This window comes from Perognathus longimembris, chromosome 13 (genome assembly GCF_023159225.1).
Source record: "Perognathus longimembris pacificus isolate PPM17 chromosome 13, ASM2315922v1, whole genome shotgun sequence".
In the NCBI taxonomy this organism is placed as follows: Eukaryota; Metazoa; Chordata; class Mammalia; order Rodentia; family Heteromyidae; genus Perognathus; species Perognathus longimembris.
This window is the reverse complement of record NC_063173.1, coordinates 8156778-8177330: the sequence shown is the minus strand read 5'-3', so window position 1 is coordinate 8177330 and position 20553 is coordinate 8156778. Positions and strand designations below refer to the sequence as shown.

At 42.6% G+C, this 20553-nt stretch overlaps 1 long non-coding RNA gene across 1 annotated transcript; it reads left to right on the top strand.

Annotated features, from left to right (window-relative positions):
• Window positions 1–4052: 4052 nt before the first annotated feature.
• On the top strand, window positions 4053–19045 carry LOC125361979. The gene is made up of 3 exons (XR_007213007.1): window positions 4053–4063; window positions 11574–11577; window positions 17924–19045. It is a non-coding gene; the product is annotated as an uncharacterized LOC125361979 (long non-coding RNA).
• Window positions 19046–20553: the final 1508 nt, after the last annotated feature.

Sequence of the window (20553 nt, the reverse complement as noted above, 5' to 3'; positions counted from 1 at the left end):
TAAGCAAGCCTGTGACGGATTCCCTTGAGGACACTGAGATGAAATGTGAGTGGAAATGGCCTGGTCACTCTCTGAAGGTGCACAGTTGGTCTAGCCTAATATGTATATATAGTGACTGGCTAGTGTTTACTGAAAAATCATTGCTTTTACTATTTGGGAGTAGGGTTGTGGGGGTATGCAGATACTGGGGCTTGAACTCAGGGCCTAGGCACTGTTTCTTAGCTACCACCGGGGCCATAGCTTTACTTCTGGCTTTTTCATGGTTAATTGGAGAGAAGAGGCTCACTTTCCTGCCCAGGCTGGTTTTGATCCTCAGATCCTCCTGAGTAGCTAGGAATACAGCCATGAAGCACTGGCTCTTGGCAATTGCTATTATTTTTAAACTGTTATTAAATATTGATTTGAGTTTGGCTCTGGTGGCTCATGCCTGTAATCCCAGCTTCTCAGTAGCCTGAGATCTGAGGACTGTAGTTCGAAACCAACACGGGCAGAAAAGTCTGTGAGACTATCTCCAATAAACTACTCAGAAAAAGCTGAACTGTGAACTGAAAGTTGAACTGTGGCTCAAGTGGTAGAGCGCTAACCTTGAGCACAGAGAGGCACAGGGACAGGGCTAAGGCCCTGAGTTCAAGCCCCAGGACCAGCAAACAACAAAACAAAAAACGAAGCCTTTGGTAATAAAAGAAGCAGCATTCTTTTGGTGGAGAGGATTCATCCCACCAAATGCATGCTGTCATGTGACAGTGTGATTCTGTCATACTGACTGTTTACTGTGTTCATTAGTTCTTCAGTGTTTGTGCCCGAAATTGTGTTAGGCTCAAAGTCCAATGGAGAAGACAGGTCTGGCATTGTTATGAAATGTGAAGTTCCTAGTCAGAAGTGAGGAGGGGCTGGAATAGGGAGAGGAAGGAAGGGAGGACAAGTGTCAGTGGGATTTTCCTGGAAGAGGTGACACCTGAGAAGGAAACTTGGATGACTGAGAACCAGAAAGTTAGGCAGGCTAGGAAATAATGTAGTGGGCTCAGCTTCATGTTCGAGGCAGGCTAAAGAAAAAGGAGCAGGTTCACGCACCACAGAGGGGTGAGTACATTTCATTAAGGAGACTGGAATCTTTTGTGAGCCTTTTACTCCTTTTTGTACAGTGCTTCCTGACCCTGTCACTGACTCTCCAATCCTGTCAGTCTTTATATCTGCAGCTCGGTGGTAATTCTTCCCCAAATCTTCCTGGTTCGTGACAGCAGGTTTTTGTTTCCTTCTTGAGCTGGCTTAGTGTTTGCTTCTGTCTGTGGCAGCCACCACACACCGCTGATTCACTGAGCTTTATGTGCTTTCTTATCTGCCCTATTGGTCTGAATATTCTTAGAGGGTGGGCCTCTGGAGACTTGCTATTTCCTTAATTCTCAGAGCTCAGTAGGCGGATATAGTACAAGTATGTTGAATAAAAAATATTTTGAAATGCTAAGTTAGGTTTGCTGTAAGAATTTATTGGTCAAAGGGCAGCTGTTCACTAGACATTTAGATTTTTGTTCCCAGGAGAACAGAAAAGACAACATAACTAGGCTGAAACTGTGTAGCCCGAGGCTTGCTTGCAAGGTTGGCGCTTGGCTGGCATCTGGGAACTTGGGCTTCATGCAAGTTCCTATTAATCTAGATAAGAGAGACTCACAGAACCTGAACTGTTTGTGCACAGTGTGGCACAAATGCTGATTACCAGGTTTACTTGTGGGGAGAATGGAATTTGGGTTCATGTGTATGTGAATAGTAAGCCCCCAATGAAACCCTCCAGTGACTGAATTTCTAATGAACGACCCTACAAGTAGCACTTCACACTTCATGGCATTGCTTGTTGTGTGTCCTGTGTCACTCCACTGGAGGGGACATTTGGGAGTGCACGCCTGGTTTTCCCTCTGACCTTGCCCACCTTTCCCCGGGCTGACTTTGCTTTGTACCCTTTTACTGTAGTAAAGTCACAGCAGTGCGCATCACTGAGTACTGGCTGAAAGCCTGGGGCCGAATTTGAAGCTCCTTTTCTGCACGCTGTGAAATGTCACAGCTATAGACATTCAGCACTGGCGTGTAAACTTGGGACTCTTGCTTGCTAGGCTGGTGCTTTACCACTTGAGCCCTGCTTTTAGTTTGTTTTGCAGCTATGGTCTCATGCCTTTTTGCTTGTGCTTGCCTGAAACAGTGATTCTTTTATCTCTACCTCCTGAATAGCTATTGCACCTGGCATTTGCCACCATGCCTGGCCCAACCTTTTTTTAAATTTTTTATTTTTAGCTAGAACCTTATAGATATACAAGAGAGTTGACTGGTCCTCCCATGAGTAAGAAACTTCTTTTCTTTTTGCTTCCCCTCCTTTTCCCCCTCCCCTATCCCTTTCTCCTTTCCTCTCTTCTATTTTATCTTTGAAGCGAGGTTTACTGAGCAGTTACTATATAGTAGGAGTGGAGCAGGTGCTGAAATGTTCCTATAGATTGGGAGAGGCCTGGGGGGTGTGAGTTCTAAGGAACCAGGAGGCACTGGGACAGAAGGCCTGAGGCTTATGTGTAGACTGAGGCGAACCCTTTCAATCTACCCACTCTTCTTGAGCTGGGGAATGAGGAACCTCTTTGTGCCTCTCCTCCCCTCCTGCATTTGCTGTCATCTAATTTAGGCGGTCGTTTTTCTCTTATCACCAAGTCAGCCGCACCTGTGTTTCCCGCCCAGCTTTTAGCACTGCATGCAGTGAGCCATTTGCTAAGCCAAGAAGGGTGGACGTGTCGGCATTTCCCAAAACACCAGTCGCCATTGAAGGCCAGTCCTGGTGCGTGGCTGCTCCAGTGTAGGGTGGCCACTCAGATACTGGTCTGCGCCTCCCTGTAACCAGCCTTCCCCGGCCTGCAGAGGGTCACTGTCTGGCCAGCACAGGCATTTAGGGGCCTCCCTGTACATTGCTCGTGGGAGACACTGTCCCAGGCCTCCTTGAGGCTGGATCTCCCCAGAGTAGCCCCCTTCATGCTGGTGACCCTGCCCAGCCCTTTCCCAGCCCACCTTGGGGCTCTCAGCTGGGCCACTTGGAGAAGGTGGGCCTTGCCTGTGTGGCCTGGGCTTCCCAGGTCAGAGTTTCGGGCACCTAAACCCAGATGGTTCACAGGGACGTCAAGCGGGATGCAAATAGGTACTCAGCAGCTGCCTTTGCGGGAAAGCAGTGACTCCTCACTTGGAGCTGCAAACGGTACCGAGGGCAGAATGGACACTTGGCATCTCTGGCTGCGTCTTGCCTCTGTCCTCTCGCTCTAATCCACCCTCTCCTGCAGTCACCTCCAGACACCCTGGGATCCAGGCAGGACAGGACTGGACAATAACCCCCTGTGAGAGAAGTAAAACTGCCCCCAACAGCACTGCCTTTCTTGCCTTGATACCAAGCTGACGCTCCTGAGACGAAGATCAAGTGGACCATGCCCGTGACCACTGGTTTAATAGTTACGCCTCCCTCTCTTTCCCTGCCCACACATCTTCCCCTATTTAAAACGAAAGCTCATATCTGTATGGGAAGATGGACTGGAGTGCTTGCCTAGCTTCTTGCCATACAGGATTGCATTAATCTTATCTATAGTTAACCACCAAAAAGCAGGGGATGGAGCTGTGGCTTAAGTGGTAGAGTACCTGTCTTGAGTGAAAAAGCTAAGAGAAAGTATCCAGGCCCTGAGTGCAAGCGTAATTACCAGCATACACACACACACACACACACACACACACATGCACATACACACCCCCAATTAAAAACATATCAGTGGATTTAGTACAAGACCTGAAACTTTGAAACCAGCATAGGGCAAACACTTTAAGGTAGAACATAGCAATAATTTTATGAATAGGACTCAAATAGCTTATGAAAGAATACCAGAACTGCCACACAGATTGCACTAAATTTAAAAGCTTCTGCATACAAATAATCCAATTGCCAGAATAAAGAAACATCTTACAGAATAGGAAAAAAAAATCCTGACAGGAGATTAATATCCAGAATATATATTTTAAAGCCCTAAAAAGAAAACCCAAACACCCAAAGAAGAAATCAGTCAACATATGGACAAATGAACTAAATAGACACTGACCAAAAAGTACATGAAAAGATAGTTAACATCTTTAACCACTGGGAAATGTAAATAAAAAATATCTTTGTTTGCATCTCATCTCAGTCATAATGACTATCATCAAGAAAACAAACAGCAGCTACTTGGGAGATGGAGATCCGGAAGACTGAAGTTCAAGGCCAGCCTGGGCAAAAATTTCATGGAGCCCTATCTCAATCAATAGCTGGGCAGGGTGGCTAGTGGCTGTCATCTCAGTTACTGTGTGAAGTATAAATAAGATGCCAATCTAGGTTGATCCAGGCAAAAAGCCCTATCTAAAAAAAGGGTTGAGTTCAACAGAGAGTGTTCCTGCCTAACGAGTGTAAAACCCTGAGTTCAAAAAAGAAAGAAAAGTAAAACAAATGCTATTGAGGATAAGGGGGTAGAGTTGGGGGAGGATCCCTTACCAGTGTTGGAGAAATGTAAGTTAGTGTCATCACCATGGAAATCATTATGAAACTTCCTTAAAAATCTAAAAATAACTGCCCCATGATCCTGCCATAGCATCCTGGGGCGCATATCCAAAGGAATCAAAGTCAGGATACAATAGAGATGCCCACACTTCCCTGTTTGTTGCAATCCTCACTGTTCAGAGTAGTCAGGTTATGGAATCAGTCTATAGACCCATCTAGAAGGAATAGATACAACAGGATATATATACACAATAGAGTAGCATTCACTTATAAAAAATAATGAAATTATGTCATTTTCAAAAAAATGGGTGGAACTGGAGAGCATCATGTTAAGCAAATTAGACTCCAAAAGACAAATATCACATTAAGAATGCTGATTTTAGTTGGGTACCAGTGGCTTGTCCCTGTAATTGTAGTTACTCAGGAGGCTGAGATCTGAAGATCTTTGTTTGAAACCATCCTGGGAAAACACCCTCTTATCTCCAATTAACTATTCAAAAACTGGAAGTGGAGCTATAACTCAAAGGGGTAGAGCTCTACCCTTGAGTAAAAGAGCAAAGGGACAGCGCCCAGGCCCTGAGTTCAGTCTCCACAACTGACACACACACACACACACACACACACACACACACACACACACACACACAAAAGAGGAATGCTGATTTCTTTTTGTACACCCTGAAAGTAGAAGGGAGTCTATTTGAGAAGAAAGCAACATCAGGAGGGGAGAAAAGGAAGAAAGAGAGTGATGGGGGTGAATATGAATATATGGTCAAAATGCATTATATACATGTCATAATGAAAATCTCATACACTTTTTTTTTTTTTTTCGGCCAGTCCTGGGGCTTGGACTCAGGGCCTGAGCACTGTCCCTGGCTTCTTCTTGCTCAAGGCTAGCACTCTGCCACTTGAGCCACAGCGCCACTTCTGGCCATTTTCTGTATATGTGGTGCTGGGGAATCGAACCTAGGGCCTCATGTATACGAGGCAAGCACTCTAGCCACTAGGCCATATCCCCAGCCCCTCATACACTTTTTATACAGTAAAAAAATTGGACACATTAAAAAGCAAAAAGTAGGTTACATTTTTATATTAGACAATATAAGAGTGAAAATACAAGTAGATAAGGTTGAGTGTCCTTTGATATTTTTATTGTTTCATCCTGAGAAATGTCTTTTATATATCATTCCTTTTATAAAATCTGCACATCGCTGTAAGGAAACTTAGGCCTTGGGCTTTATAGTGGAAAATGGAAAGTTCCGACTTCCTATGAGTGAATAAATTCTTGTATAATCTAGGGCCTGGCACATACTCAGTACAAAATTAATATCTGTTAAATAAGGGCAATGGAGCCTCCTGGGAAGACACATCTACCTCCTTCTGCTCAAAGTACAGGGCAGCCCAGGCCCAAGCTCCCAAATAGTAGGCTCTGGCTAGGGGTGGGGTCGGGGGAGGGATAGTTCCATTTCTTAGGTCAGATAGGGAACCTAGTGGCAGGCCACCATTGTTTCAGGAGATGGATTGCCAACACGTTTGGAATAGAGGATATCATTTTACTTGACATACTGATTAGTTCGTGATGGTAGCAGATTAGTTAGTAATATCAGCTGATGATTACATAGTATTCACTATAGACCTATGCTAGACAAAGTCCTTTACATAAAGTCATCTAATTTCTGCACCGTAACTTTAAGTTGATATTTTGCCAGTCACCCAGTGATGATTCTGAGATATAATTACTGAGATCAGAGTTCAGCCACTTCTCTTTAGTGATAATTTCAGAGAATAGGAATTGGACAATTTTTAAAAGTCCTTCTTTATTAGCTAGGTACTGGTGGTTCATGGTTTGTAATCCTAGCTATTCAGAAAGCTGAGATCATGGTTCAAAGCAAGCCTGGGCAGGAAAGTCCATGAGACTCCTATCTCCAACTAACCATTAAAAAGCTGGGAGTGCAGTCTTAGCTCAAGTGGTAGAGTGCTAGCCTTGAGCACAAAAGCTCAGGGACAGTGCCCAGCCCTTGAGTCCAAACCCCAGGACCGGCACACACACACATATACATACATTCCACCTACTTCCTGTTTGTTTTTTTGAAAAATGTTCAGAGAAAAGTGCAAATGGATGACTTTACTTACCATAATTATGGAGCAATTTTTGGAAAATTTGCTGCTTATTCTTTACTTTGATGTAAATCTTAAATTATGATTTTCTTTTTCCAAAAGTAACGGGATTAATATTTGCATCCTCTTGTATATCAGTTTCCCCAATCTGATTTTTTTTCTCCCTCAAACACTAGAGAAAGAATAGAAATCCAGCCCAAACAAGCAGAAAAGTCTTTGTAAATCCAAGTTTGTTTGCTTTTTCCCCAATGGGGCTCAGTTCCCAGGAAGATATAGCACCTAGCTGGGAATTGTATACTTTTCAAATTTATGATTTGAGCATCTATTTTTTGTTTTTGTTTTTGTTTTTGTTTTTGTTTTTGTTTTGGCCAGTCCTGGGCCTTGGACTCAGGGCCTGAGCACTGTCCCTGGCTTCTTTTTGCTCAAGGCTAGCACTCTGCCACTTGAGCCACAGCGCCACTTCTGGCCATTTTCTGTATATGTGGTGCTGGGGAATCGAACCCAGGGCCTCATGTATATGAGGCAGGCACTCTTGCCACTAGGCCATATCCCCAGCCCCGAGCATCTATTTTTTGACTGTGAGGAAGCATAAGTTATTATTGTTCTTTACAATTCACATTTGCTTTATTGGTCCCTGGAAGAAAAAGACTGGGGAATTGTGAGCTCTGTCCTTTAATGAGTTACATAACATCATTAATTAAAGATGGCAATGTGGGGCTGGGGATATAGCCTAGTGGCAAGAGTGCCTGCCTCGGATACACGAGGCCCTAGGTTCGATTCCCCAGCACCACATATACAGAAAACGGCCAGAAGCGGCGCTGTGGCTCAAGTGGCAGAGTGCTAGCCTTGAGCAGGAAGAAGCCAGGGACAGTGCTCAGGCCCTGAGTCCAAGGCCCAGGACTGGCCAAAAAAAAAAAAAAAAAAAAAAAAAAAAAAAAAGATGGCAATGCATTAACCTCTTATTTTGACATGCTTGCAGTTGTGTCAGACCTATTTTTCGATCACATAGTTGTATTTGCTGAAATACTGGGTAGGGTTCATATTTGCATTGCAAAAATATACTGACCGGATATGGAAGCATATGTTTGCCGAATTCCATCACGGGTTCTCCCAACATTTTTAAAAAAAATTTTTTTTTTTTAAATTGAGCAGAACTAAATAATGTGACAGCTGTAAGGCCTTGGCACAAAGATGCCTGTTTCTTTGCCTGTTGGAACAATTTCCATGACAGGAAGTTTTGAGACCATGTTCTTGCTCTCTAAGGACAGATTCATAAAACATTGGTTATGGGATAGATCAGCTTAAGTTTCACGGATGTTATAAAAATTTGAAGTGGCTAAAACTTTTCTCTATATTTGGCTTGAATTTTATAATTCAAAGTATCTGAAGAACAAAGAGAAAGTTGCTCATCTTTGTAACATAGAATGCATAACAATGTTTCGCAAACCATTTCCTGGTCCCAGGGCTTAAACACAGGGTCTTGGCACTCTTCCTGAGCTTTTTTTGCTCAAAACTAGCACTCTACCACTTGAGCCGCAACCACTTCTGACTTTTTAGTGCCTCATTGGAGATAAGAGTCTTATGGACTTACCTGCCTGTTCTGGCTTTGAATGGCAATGCTCAGATCTCAGCCTCCTGAGTAGCTAGGATTACAGACATGGGGATCTGGTAAGGACTCCTTCTTAAACCTTTTTCTCCCACTTGGTAATGGCAGTTAAACCCTACCTCTCTCTTTTGTTAAGTAAGAACTTTTTATTACTTGAACTACACTGGTGCTCACCTGCTATTTGTGCTTTGGAATGGAGACATGATAAAAGCTCTGAGATCAAGGGTGTGTGTGTGGGTGGGGGGGGGGTTGTTCATTAACAAATTGCCTCTCATAAGCAATTACTTCTCTGATTTCTTTTGGGAAATCATTTTTACTTTCTGGATTATTGTTTCCAAATCATTCTTGTCCAAAGAAGAAAAATATATTAAGATGTCAAGGCACTTTTAAATTTCCATGAACTGGATCAAATAGAAAATTAGACTAAAGGGTAAGAGAAATGATTAGTCTTAATATGGAATAGAGCAGAGAAAAGTAAAGGCACATTTGACTCCCAGTGCCTCTCCTTCTATGTCTGTAGCTGATTCTGACTTCCTCAGAAAGATGAATCTGAAGGATCTCTACTTTGAGAGACAGAGTTAACCCTAATTTGAAGATCACTCCCTACCGCAGGCTGGTCATGGCTTCTTTGGTGAGTTAGATCATCTAGATTGTTCATCATCTAACCTTCTGTAGAACAGTAGTCTTTCTCTAGAGCAGATTGTATCCCTTCATCTAACATTTTCAGCTAATCTGTGGCTCTTGCTGGGAACATCTTCAAATTCATCACATAATAATGATCTGTCACAGACTTCACCAATTGCATACTGATGTCAGCTATATTGTTACCACATCAAGGTGTCACCACATTCTTGTCTCTTGTAACAGGTGGTAGAATTCCCAGGGAATGATGAATCTTAGCTACAAGAGGTTGAGGGGATGGCAGCTCAGTGGTAGAGCACTTGCCATGAAAGCACGGGTACTTTCCCCCAACAATATACACACAGTTTTTGAGAAAGCAAACAGCTCTTTGCTGCCTGTATTTCTGCCTTCCTGAACTCAGAGTTTAGATATATGACCGCACATGACATAATCCCAATATCTGGCAAGCACTCAACTCTCTTTTAGGTGAGGGAGTAAAGGGAGAATGTAGAAGAATCTTCCAGTACTTATCTGAAGAGCTATTGTAGGCATGCTGGAAAACAGCTCTTTGCTGTGTCTATAATGGATAGTAAAAAAATTAAAAAAAGTATAACAAATGGCAAATGAAATGGAAATCACTTAAATGGTAGAGGATGGTTCCATCTTAGAACAGGAAAGGTGCTTAGAGGTTAGATTTCCCTCTCCTTGTTGTACATGAAGAAACTGGGGCAGAGGCAGCTTACACAATGAGTCAGGCTCTCAAAGCTGAGAAATAGCATCTTTCAAGCACTGAATTGATGTCTTTGGGCTTGCAGTTCAGTGGTTTCCTATAAACCACTGCTCCTAATACTTAATCATGGAAAGATCTGTGACTGGATTCTAAAGTCCTCTACCCAGCAAAGTTTCAAGGCTCTTCCTTTGTGATTTTCTTTCTTACACTTGGGATAAATATCTAACTGGAGAGGTACAAGTAAAGTGGAAGATCTTTATGGAAGTCACCATGAACAAGAATATTTACTGAGAGACTTTTTAATCAGAATGTCTGCTTTGGTCCACATGAACATTTATTGTCTGTATTTCATCTCTTCACACTAAAGTGATTTTCAGAGTCATGTTCTCTTTTCTGTTATAGAATTGTGATCTATCAGGAACTCAGCACCACGGAGATGCATTGCAGTTTTCCTAAATAGACAAGCAAGACTCTTTAACTTGTTCTCTGTCTATAATATGTATGATCTCCGGGGTCACAGGAAGCCACTAGGAGCTACCTCTGAAATGCAGAAGAATTAGAATGGAAGCAAAGGGACAGCATTGGCAGGTGGAAGGCACTTGACAAATCACCGCGGAACAAATGAGTTATTGCTCTTCTCCCCATTTCCTTATGCAATGATAGAGCTGGAAGGGAACATAAAGACAAACTCCAGTCAATGTCTTTGTGACATGAAGTGTAGAAATGTTAAGTGATGTGCTGAAAGTTATGTAGTCCGTCAGGAACCGTGCTGGGGCTGGGATCATGGTATTCTCTCTCTTGATATTATTTCAGATTGAACCAAGCAAAGTTGCCATTTCTATAGGTCAAAAGAATTTATACTGGCCATTCTATTATGGCTATTCTATTATGTATTTTAAGGATTAGTACTGCATACCTTCTTTTCTTCTGGGGTGTGTGCCAAATCCTGGGGCTTGAACTCAGGACCTGGGCTCCATCGCTGAGCATGATTTGCTCAAAACTAGCACTCTACCACTTGAGTTACAGCTCCACTTTTAGATTTTTAGTGTTTATTTGGGGATAAAAGTATCATGGACTTTCCTGCCTGTCCTGGCCTTTAACCATGACCCTCAGATCTCAGCCTCATGAACATGAGCTGCTGGCACCTGTCTATAAACATCCTTAGTTCAATAATAGCAATAATAATTTTGGCCTTCTTTCTAAACCAAGTAAGCCTATAGTAATGTAGCTTAGTGCTGAGGTTTACACTGTGTGTTCTGCAGGAGCTGATCCTTGTTCATTCTAAGCTGAAGTTTCCTCATGTATAGAATAAGAATAATATGTGTATTTCTCTTAAGAGATCATTTAAAAAATTAAATGAGAGATTCTTTGGAGGCCTTAGCATGGCGCTGCCATTTAGTTAAGTATGTATTAGTAAGTCATTAAATATATTTTTATTGCAAATTGTATTCACAAGGAAGATAATCAAATTCATCATGCTTCAAATTTTTTATATTTTTATCTTTCTATGAATATTCATGAAGACGATTCCTCTTTACTCAGATTTATAGAATATGCAAGTGTATCTTATGTATCATGACTTTATATTCTATTTCATATGCTTCTGCTCGTTATAGGGAATCTGTTTGGTATGGAACTCTACTTTCAAGACCTTTACTTTGACACATATCTGTGTGTTTTGTAAGCTCAGTAGATGGTAAAGGAAACACGAGCACGGGGGATGTGATCACAAGCTCCATAAAGGGAGGGGGCATTTGTCTCGTGATCATGGGTGACTCCTTCTCAGTCCTAAGCAAAAGATCAAGCCAGTGACGGCTCAAAATGTCGGTACCACGTGACTGAGTTTGTGTAGTCCTTAAAACCTGGGCCCGGGCCCATATCCCATGTTTGTCCATCCATGCCTTGTGGGTCAGCAAATATCTCCGCTGCCTGGGCTCAGAGACACCCATGTGTAAATTATTTGTCAGAGAAGTCTTCATGATCCAGTGACACATCAAGAGCAAATATATTTTCAGACAGCTGCACACTTGGGACTGGAGTTACCACCCTGGAATAAGAATGGATTAAGGCACTCCCTGTCCTGAGAAGGAAGCAATATACTTATTCTGAAAACAAACAGTTCTCCTAGCAAGGAAGATAAACAGAGGTCCACCCACCTTCCTTTCAGTACCTCTGGCTCACGTTCTCAGGACTTGGTAGGCAATGTTTTCTCTGCTTCCTGTGGATGCCCACTGCATGGAACTAAGCAGGGAGAGAGCAAGCCCAGAGCAGGCCATCTTGAGCAATGATCTGGAGAGCGAGGGACTTTCAGTATACTGTCTTTTCATAGCTACCCATAATTGGACGTATTGTCTTCCATTAGAATTTGCTTCTTCTCATCCTCTTATCTACATTAATTTTGCCCACATGACTTTTGTCATTGTAAATGTAAGCCAAGTTTGATCTTTAGAGAAAGATAGTACATGAATCAAGCACTGCTACTTATTGAAAAAAAGAACTTAGTGAGAACTGGCCGCCATGTTGAACTATGCTGGGAACATGGCGCCCAGTAGCATCTGTGGAAGGCTGGAAATACCTTATTGAAGATCTGGTGAGGCTGGCTTTGAGGAAGGCCTTTTGCGAGCATCGTGTCTCCTTCGCATAGCAACCTTGTGAAAATAATTGTTATTTTCAATTTTACAAAATGGAACTCTGAGGTTTGGAGAAAATAACTAGCATAAGCCATAACAACAAATAATGAGTGTAGCTTTCTCGCTGTAGCTTACAAATACTTGCTGCTCCTGCATGCTCTGGTGGCAGTGGTCTTCTCAAGGCCATGAGGCAGATGGGCACATTGCCTTTTTAAAGCTGAGGAAGTTGGAACCAAGTATGGCGAATTTCCCCAGCTTTATGAGTAGGAAATTCAAACATTCATTGATTCATTCGCCCATTTATTTAAACTATTTGTATTCATCCTCTATCAGAGGTTTAGAACTGTGCTAGGCACCGAGGGAGTATCTATCAACAAGATGGAGCAGGCCTCTGGGGCTTTGTTCGAGATATGGAGCTACAGAGGAATTCTTCAATAAATGTTCTGAGTGTAAGAGCAACAGTTAGATTGGGTGAGAAGAAGACTTGGTTCACTTGAAATGTAGAGGTGGGAGAGAGCTACAGAGGTGGGTAGGAAAGGTTTTGTGTGTTACTCGCTGCCTAGTGCCCCCTTCCTCCTCCTCTTCCTCCTCCTCCTTCTTTCTTCCTTCTTCCTCCTCCTTCTCCTTCTCTTCCTTCTCCTCTTCCTCCTCCCCCTCCCCCTCTCCTCTTCCTTCTTCCATTTTCCTTCTTTCTTTTCTTTCTTCTTTCTCCCACCCTAGAAAATTGGTAGACCTGTTGGTGGCACAGGAGATGTTGCTTTATGATTTTCTTTTAAATCTGCTTATTTAAAGATAATTATAAATATGTTTGAAGTTAGAATAAGTAATTCAGAGAGCTCCAATTCTTTATCCAGTTTTTCCTAATAGGAACATCATGTGTAAGTATGGTATCACAACCAAGATATTGACATGCATGCAATCCAGATTTCTTCAAGTTTTACACATATGTATATGTATATGTGTGCACACACCTGTGAGTATTAAGTCCTATACAGTTTTATCAGTTTATATGTCTGCCTACCTCTGCAAGATGCTCACCAGCTCTGTCAGAAGACCCTCCTGGCATTATTGCATAACCACACTTCCTTCACTCCAACCTCACTACTCCTGTACCTAATCCTTGGCAACTACTAATATATTGTCCATTAAAAAAAATAATTTTGCTATTTAAAGACTGTTATGTGGTAGAACATCTCCCTGGCAAGTTACAAAGTCCTGAGTTCAAACCCCAGCGCTGAAGAGAAAAAGAATGTTATATAAGATACATATTGTAGAAGCATAGGATTGGTTGTGTGTGTGAGCGTGTGTGTGTGTGCACACGCGTGCACATGCGTACGTGGCATGCTGATGCGTGTGCTTGTCCTGGAGCTTGAACTCAGGGCCTGGATCGTCCCTCCTGAACTTCTTGAGCTCAAGGCTAGCATCTACCATTTGAGCCACAGCTCCACTTCTAGATTTTGATTTTTTCTTTTATTAGTTAATTGGAGATATGAATCTTAAGGACTTTCCTGCCCTGGCTGGCGTCAAACTCTGATCCTGAAATCCCAGCCTCCTGAGTAGTTAAGATTACGGGTGTGAGCCACTGGCGCTCAACTGGGATTAGCTTTTTTACATATCATATAATTATCTAGAGCTTCAGTCAAGTTGCCATATATGTCAATGGTTCATTCCTCCTCCTCCTCCTCCTCCTCCTCCTCCTCCTCCTCCTCCTCCTCCTCCTCCTCCTCCTCCTCTTCCTCCTCCTCTTCCTCCTCCACATTCTCTTCCTCCTTCTCTTCTTCCTCCTCCTCCTCCTCTTCCTCATCATCATCTCCTCCTTCTTTACTTTTCTGTTTCTTGGTACTATCCCATGGTATGCATATAACACAGTTTGTTTAATCAATTGCCTGTTGAAAAGAGCATTGGGATTATTTCTAGCATTTGGTTATTACAAATAAAGCTATGATAAAGAAGATCATTATGATAAAATTTTATTTTCTAAGTACTACTGTGTCTCACCGTAGGCCAGATGTTGAGTGGAAGTCATTATCACAGTTGCCTTGGAGATATTTCATTCTTTCTTTTAGCACTCATTCAACAAGTTTTTTGTTTGCTTTTGTGCCAATTCCAGGGCTTGAACTCAGGGCTTCCAGCTCTTGCTTGGCTTTTTGCTTTATGGTTGGTGCGCTGCGGGTTGAACCATACTCCAGTTCCAGTTCTTTTTGCTGGTGAATTGGAGATAATAATCTCTCAGGTTTATCTGCTTGGATAGGCTTTGAACCTCAATCCTCAGATTTGAACCTCCTAAATAGCTATAGGGCTATAGATGTGAGCCACCAATGCACAGTTTCAACAAGCATTTTGGAGCAAGGTATTATGCTACTTAATGTCTATGAGGAAATAGATAAGTGAAAATTTCCTTTAAGGACTCATGGCCTCAATAGCCCACAGTTCTCACTATCTCCTTTCTCCTAGAAACAAGCTAGAAGTTCATTTAAACTTCAGTTAAACTCCTATGGACTCTTACTCGGTAATTCAGGTTTGAGGAATTTTACCTCTGTAATTCTTTTTTATTTTTGTTGTTGTTGTTGGTCAGGGGGCTTGAACTCTGGGCCTGGGCGCTAGCCATGAGTTCTTCAGCTCAAGGTTAGTGCTCTACCACTTGAGCCACAGGGCCACTTCCAGTTCTCTGGTGGTTAATTGGAGATAAGAGTCTCATGGACCTTCCTGCCCAGGCTTGCTTTGAACCATGATTCCCAGATCTCAGCCTCCTGATTAGCTAGGATTATAGATGTGAGCCACAGGTGCCTGGCTTACCCTTTGTAATTCTCCTGACTCATTTCACACTCTAAATTTTCGTGATCATTAAAATGATCACTGAATATCTTTAAATTTAACATTTTGAATTATTTTGCAAACAAAAGCAGAAGTTAATTATTGCTTTTCTTTTGATAAAAGTATTAGATACTTTAGTATATTAGTATACTTTAGTTTCATTTCTAGGAGGATGTTAGATAATGGTTAAAAGGTGGAACCCCACTTTTTCTGCTTTGTATCCCTAAATGGGGTTCATTTCTAGCTGTCCTTGAACAGGCAGTGCTGTTTGCTTGAGCCCATCCCAAAACTATTCTATGTATTCTGCTGTCTTATAAATGTCATTTTATTTCAGTTTTGTTTGAAATGACAAAACCTGCTATCCTCAGGTGAGACTGATTTTCATAGAGTAAACCTCCCTGGTGTTTGTCCATCTGGCTTTGGGGGAGGGGGAGTTGGAGTCCTGTTCACATTGCCAACCATACATGGTTGTGATTTCAATGTAGAATGAATGTGGGTTTTCTCTTGGCTTAAATCCCTTTTCCTACCTCCTACTTTTCCTGCTGTACCTTGCAGCCTCTTTTGATTGGTTCAGATAAGAAATAATACCCAATAGGAATAGAGTATATTAAATGCTTGCAAATAATGCTGTGTTACAGCAGGTAGGCACAGGTTGAGGTGTGATTCCTGGGCCCAATGGAAACTCTTTAGAAATCCAGGTGATCGTTTTCCTTACTGACTTTGTAGATCTGTGAAATGATGGAAAGAATTACAAGACAGATTTACAATGATAATTTTTTGTGTGTATTGTGAAGGCCTAGCAAATTGCCATGCTTCTAATTAATATACATGCATTTAATGAAATTAACATAATACAATTAATGATGTCATTTATTTTCCTTATGCCTTAGCCTAATTAGTAATGGCATTTTTTTTTTTTTTTTGCCAGTCCTGGGCCTTGGACTCAGGGCCTGAGCACTGTCCCTGGCTTCTTCCCGCTCAAGGCTAGCACTCTGCCACTTGAGCCACAGCGCCGCTTCTGGCCGTTTTCTGTATATGTGGTGCTGGGGAATCGAACCTAGGGCCTCGTGTATCTGAGGCAGGCACTCTTGCCACTAGGCTATATCCCCAGCCCCAGTAATGGCATTTTTGAAAGTCATTATTCTAGAGAATAATATAATTGCAGCCCCTGACTCTGAACGGAGAAAGCATTGTAGGCTGACTGGTTTCTGACTAGTCCTCCTTGATCTCTTTTGGTGGTGGTGGTGTTGAACATCATTGCTTGTTAGGCAGGAATCCTCCCACTTGAGCTGTACCTCTAGCCCTTATTGCTCTTGTTGTTTGTGAGATAGGATCTCTCTTTTTGCCCAAGCTTGTCTTAACCAAGGTCCTTCTATTTGCACTTTGTTCTATGACTGAGATGTTAGGCATGTACCACCATGCTCAGCTTTTGCTATTGAGATTTAGACTCCTTCAGTTTTTGCCAAGGCTGGCAGGGAACTTCAGTCCTCCTAAGCTTCCTGTACGGCTGAGATGACAGGTGTGTACCACTGCATCCCACTATTGGTTGAGATACTAGTTTCGTGAATATTTTTTTTTAACCTGGTTTAGCTTTGAACCACGATCTTCCTAATCCTAGTTTCCCTGAGGAGCTAGAGTTGTAGGTGTAAGCCATTAGGGCTGGCTTTCTTTGGTAATTTCTACTTATTTCCTTCTCTCATATCTAGGACAAAAAAAAGTCAGTGAGGAAGAGAATGTTGGATTTTTGGATACAACTCCCCCCCACCCCCATCATGGTTAGTTACTCCTTTTTCAAGACATTCCTGCGGTTTGCCACACTCTTCCCTCTTGTTGGCTTTGGTTTCCAAATGGGAGAACAAAGCAGAAGGAATCGAAGTGGCCAGTGGTGCTGCGGCTCCCCAAGCTCAAACTCCATTTTCAGATTACTGTATCGTACCATCTCTTCCATTCAACTGTGGCAAAAGATAGCTTTCATTTATCTGAGTTCATCAGAGGATTTTGCTGGGAGAATGTTCCTTTTCCCCTGTGATTCTCTCTCTTGGCAAAGGTGAGCGTTTTCCTTAGGTTTCAGAAAGACTCATTTTCAGTGACTTTGTGAAGCTAGGAGTCAGCTCTGGGCACCGGGCTGGCTGTGACCAGCGGATACGCGGAGCCTCCTTCCCTACGCCTCCGCTCCTCGATGTGCTCCAAGTCCAGTCTAAGGAAATCCAAGAGCAGATTCAGAGCTGGAGATGAGAAAAGCAGCCATTTGAGAGGGTCCATGAGGTCACAGAGAAAGAAGCAAAGATAGTCAAAGACCAAGACTTACACCAGTCCAACCCAGGCTAGCTATGCATGGTGACACTTCTATGTGACACTACTATGTGACACTGTGACCCTGCTATTTAAGGATAGTGCTATTGTTAAGAGTTAATATTAACTGATTTTTCCTGGTTTGCTATTTACCATGGGGAGTAAAGGTGAAAGGATATGTTTTTCTTGTTCTCACAATAACACAAAGCACTTGTAACCTCATGTAACCACATCAGTGCTGTAGTGGGCCAGTTCAGTGTCACTAACACTGTCTACCTAGAGGTAACATCACATCCCACAGGTTGAAAGGGGCAGCCCCTGCAAATTTTGTTTCAGATGACTATTGAAAATAGTGTGTTCTGATGGATCAGAAATAAATTTCAATATAGTGCAATTTCCATTACTTCCTTGGACTCCACTGATTTGCTAGGATTGCTCACAGTACTCAGGGATACGCTTAAACTTAAGAGTTTGTCATAAAGCATATTAAAAATGGCACGGATGAGTAGGCAGATGAGCGGAGGAGGGGCAGCTGGCAATGTACGAGATGTTGGGCATGGAGCTTCTGTGCCATCTCTGAGCATCTGGAAATCCAATCCTTTAGCGTTGGTTTTGTTTTTTTTACTTCATTTGTAAGCACTATTGATTAAATTATTGGCTATTGGTGGTCAACTCCACAGTGAGTCCCTGTCGAGTTGGGGGGTAGAGCTGAAAAGCCTCTCATTACACCCTGGTGTTTCTGGTGGCCAGATCACATCATGAGGCTACAATGTCAGCCATGTTCAGCAACTGTGCTAATATACAGGAGATACTTACAGGCTCCAGAGAGTCCAAAGCTTTAGGACATGTATATTAGGAAGCCAGGAGAAAAGACCAATGTGTATCTTACAAAGATCATCTAGGGACATTTAATTTGGTTGTGAAAATGATCTGGCTCTTTAAAGGGGCCTAGCCCTTCTTAGAGGAACAACTATGGCAAGCTCCTGAAAACTTGCAGAGAGAGCTCCCCTGAGTTTTCAGGTGAAATGGAGTGGTATATGCCTAAGTTATGGGGCCATGATTATGCTGTGATCTGAATTATGCTCATTCATCAGTGTGAGTCAGAGTGTTTTACTGTTGGAAGAGGTTGATGAGATCATCATTTTTAGTGTGCCCATTTTGCAAGTGAGACAATGGAAGTTTCAGAGAGCTGGCTTCCCTTCCGCTACTATTAAAGACTAACTGGGAGATGCCTAATCTCCTGCCAGTGTTCTTTCTCCAGTACATACCAGCATTCTGAAATTATGGCCTCTCTCTATGGTGCGATGTAACTAATGAATCTCTATACGGGGCATTTCCTTAGAAGATATTTAGTGATTCCCCATGGACTGATGCTCGGGTAAGACAGCTGGGAAAGGGATCTACCACTGGGAATCTTCATCACAATGGCATTCACTCCACATGTAATCCCACTCAACAGCTGCATCTGGGCTGCAGTAAGTCATTCTTTCATAGGGGAGTGGGGCTCAATTTTTGTTCAATATTTGGTTATATAGTCATTTTGCAGATCCAGTCCAAATTTCTCTGTGTAATCAGAAGTGCTGGGGCGTGACTCAGGGGTAGAGCAACTGCCTAGCAAATCCAGGGCCTTCTTAAGCATGTCCACTTGATTCTGCAGTCTATTTACCCATTTTTTTGGCTTAAGCCCCATTCTGCCTAGTACGCACAGCCTGTGCCTGTTTTATTAAGAACCTCTCATATAGCTGGGCCCTGGTGTCTCACGCCTGAAATCTTAGCTATGCAGTAGTCTGAGATCTGAGAATTGTGGTTCAAAGCCAGCCTGAGCAGGAAGAGTCTATGAGACACTTATCTCCAATTAACCACCAGAAAACCAGAAGTGGTGCTATGGCTCAAGTGGTAGAGTGCTAGCCTTGAGCTGAAGAGTCAGGGACAGCACCTAGGCCCTGAGTTCAAGCCCCATGTGCGACCAAAAATAAAAAAAAGTTCTCATGTAATTATGTGTCTCTATCATCACTATGAAGTTATTCCCAATCATTCCCTTCCAGTCCCTTCCTGTGTCAGGAGTAGGCCCAGGTTGCTCGTTAATTGCATTCTTGAGTGTCAGTAGCAGTAAGTACAGTCTAAGAAGCAGGCTAACTGTTGGAGCACGCTCAGCTAGTTCCATTGATGATCAAGGGTGCCACAGTCAGGTATTTTCATGTTGGCTCCATGTTTGCACAGATCACACACACCTATGTTCATGTGAGCTCTGTCCCTGGTCCCCACTAAGTGTTGAGAGCCTTGCTACTGAGTCCACCCCTTTCTGCTTCTAAGAAAAATAATCACGTGTTGATTATTGGTGGTGGCTAAAGAGTGTGTCTGTGTACTGGTCCTGGGGCGTGAACTCAGGGCCTGGGCACTGTCCCTGAGTTTTTTTACTCAAGGCTAGTACTCTACTATTTGAACTACTGCTCGCGCTCTCCCTCTCTCTCTGTCTCTGTCTCTCTCTTCCTCTCTCTCTCTGTCTCTCTCTCCCTCTCTGTCTCTCTCTGTCTCTCTGTCTCTGTCTGTCTCTCTGTCTCTGTCTGTCTCTATCTGTCTCTCTGTCTCTGTCTGTCTCTGTCTCTGTCTCTCTCTGTCTCTCTCTCTCTCTCTCCCTCTTTGCAGTTAGTTGGAGATAAGAGTCTCATAGGCCTTTCTTCCCAGGCTGGCGTTTGACTTTGATCCTCAGATCTCTGGCTCCTGTGTAGCTAGGATTGTAGGCATGAGTCACCAATGCCCAGATGAGTGTGTACCTATTTATTCATTTATTTTTGCTCATCTTAGGGCTTGCGTTCTGAGCCTGGGAACTGTCCCTGATCTTCTTTTGCTCAAGGCTAGTGCACTACCACTTGAGTCACAGATCTACTTCTGGCTTTTTCTGTGATTAATTGAAGATAAGAATCTCATGGACCTACTTTTGGAGGTTTTCTTCTCACTAGGTAAAAGAGAAAAGCTGCCAAGTTGGATGTCATTCCTAACTTTAAATTGCTCTTTTTAAGAACTGTGGTTCAGTTGGTTTGAAGAGAGCTTTCATAAGGACACAGTAATGTATATATTTCAGCTTGGTGAAGATAGTGTCACAATTCTGAGTAGCTATATATATTTTTTCCTAATAAGGGAAAAAGTTTAGAAATAAACTTACTTTCTCATTTTTTTAATGAGAGAAAACAATCTTTACAAAAATGAATGA